The sequence below is a fragment of the Nymphaea colorata genome, chromosome 11 (assembly GCF_008831285.2).
Source record: "Nymphaea colorata isolate Beijing-Zhang1983 chromosome 11, ASM883128v2, whole genome shotgun sequence".
NCBI lineage: Eukaryota > Viridiplantae > Streptophyta > Magnoliopsida > Nymphaeales > Nymphaeaceae > Nymphaea > Nymphaea colorata.
Genome location: NC_045148.1, coordinates 19,961,727 through 19,964,444, shown reverse-complemented (window position 1 = coordinate 19,964,444; position 2,718 = coordinate 19,961,727).

Genomic DNA, 2,718 nt, shown 5'->3' with positions numbered 1-2,718 from the left:
TGTCTTGCTGACAAAATGCACACCCTATTTCATGCAGTGCAATGACTTTATCTTACCGTGGTGACGCAATTTATTGGTTTAAGACATGCCGTTTACTTGAGAAAAGATATATATATATATATATATATATATATGTTCGAGTAAAGAGTAAGTGGCAACTGCTAATATTATGAAACCATGAACATGTTACGGTTAGCCACATAGAACAATCAATTGATTGAGGATAGTGAACTTCCCGTTCTTCAAGTAATGAGCAGGTAGCAACTGATAACTTTACGGCCCGTGTAGACATCATGATCAGCCACATAAAGCAAGCAATTACAGGTACTGAGGATCATGAGTTTGTTTTTGCATCTTCTCGAAACAAAAATATACCAGTGGCAAATAGAAAGTTGTTGCAGAATATTTTTTGAGGATGACACGCTTGTGCGGCCAGCAGCTGTGAATGCTTCTTGCTTGCTTCATCTAGCGCGGAATACTTGGGCACTATTGTTTGTTTTGAAGATATAGGAACAAGTCAATGACTGGGATTGTGAACATTAACGCAAATGCAATGACTGCTTAATTAAAGGTAGAAAATTTCACATTGGTTCCAAATAAATAGAGATTGCATGACAAACATCCTTATGGGTCTTGCGAGAGACAATACAAATTGTTGGCATCCCATTATAGACAGTCGTCTCCAATGTCACCTGGGTACGCTTCCTTTGAGCTCGCACCCGCACCAACGCGTTGCGGGTGCAGGTTCGGGTGCGCTCCAGGTGCGCACTCAATCAGCACCCGATGATGAGCTCGCATCCAAACCGCGCCCAGGGGGTTGGATTTAGTTCCGAGTCGAAACAAAATCCAAACCAAGTTCATCTGCGTGTATGGTTTGGATCTGGATCTGATTCAAAATCCACAAAATCAAATCCACCATTCTCACCCATCGGCCGTTGCATCTAATTTAATACATCTATAGATATATTATATGTTCTCTTTTCTCTTTAAAAAAAAAACGGACTAAAGAATGGTGGCTTTCATAAAACGATCTGTTTGCCTTTTTTTTCAAACATTTCTTTTTTGATTTTTTTCCACTATCATAAAATGTATAATTTTAATTGTGTTATTTAATTTCTACGAAAAATTAATAATAATAATAATATTATTAATATTAATATTAATAAAATATCTTCACCGCACCGCCACACCTAATTTTTCTGATATGTGCCGCACCGGCACCCGCACCCCGCATTCCCCTACTGGCCGGAGAAAAGAAGTAAACCAGATGTTGCTCTCAACCGACAACTATAAGCGTCGTTTTTACTATTGCCCAGTGTCATGGCTGGTCTATACATCAAATCAATATCTAAAATGGGTTCCTTCATCGAACGTTGGATGAGCCCGTATACAGCAACAACCACCAGCTTCATATTCATCTACACCGCACCATGTATGTCGATTGAAGAAGGCGCTTTATGGTCGATGACAATCATATCATACGTGGTTCAATAAATTTAGTGAGTTGATAATGGAATATGGATTTTATTCCTGCACCACCGACTCTACTTTATTTGTATATAAAGTGTCCCAAGGCTTCATTATTCTATTGTTATATGTTGACGACATCCTTCCAACATGTGATAAACCATTGTCTTTGACGGCATTCATCATATCTTCCATCAGCCGTAGTTTTGTTATGAAAGACCTTGTATATGTTCGTTATTTCCTTGGAGTCGAGGTTACAAAAAATTATTCAAGCATATTTCTTAATCAAGCATGGTATGCATCAAATGTTCTTAAGGAAGCCGAATTAGAAGACGCAAACTAGCAAATACACCCATGGTTGAATTGCCTCATCCATCTCAAGATGATACCTTATTTTTGGATCCTTCATTTTATCACAGCCTTATTGAGAGCCTGCAATATTTAACCCTTACTAGGCCCGACGTAGTACATAGTGTCAATTTTGTTTCACAATATGTGCAGCCTTCAACAGTGTTCCATTTTCAATTGGTGAAGAGAATTTTACGTTAATGTGAAAGTCACCTTGCATCATGACATTCAGTCGTAGGTAACAAGTTCATTGACCTCCAGGGCTTTGGAGACGCAGACTGAGCAGGTTGTCCAGTTACAGGCCTGCCCGCCAATGGATATTGCATTTATCTTGGGCCTAATTATATATTATGGTCAGCAAAGAAGCAACCAACCGTGGCAGGTTCAAGCTCCGAAGCTGAGTATCATGCACGAGCCTTGGCCACTGCTGAATTATCTTGTATCTCCTACATTTTGAGAGGCTTGGCATTCAGTCTCTTTAAAGTATCGGTTTTATATTGTGATAAACTATGAGCTTTACACATGGCTACAAACCCATTACGCCATAGTCGCTATAAACATATAAAGCTGGACTAACATTAGGTGTGTGAATGTGTCAAAAATCCAAACTTTTAGAGACTAGACATACATCACCTGCCGAACAGTTTGCTGATATTTTTACTAAACCATTGTGGAAAGCACGGTTCATTTATCTTAAAAACAAAGTTGGACTTACACCAAAGTCCAGATCGAGGGGAGATTTGAAAAATGAAAGTGCACTGACATCTTTACTTGTATCTGAATAAGCTCATACCCATCTGCCCGAATTGCTTCTAGCAAAATTTATGTTACAGCAAATTCACATATAAATTTTTGATGTAAATCTTTGGTTCCTCCATGTTCTGGGATGTTCAGAATTATTAA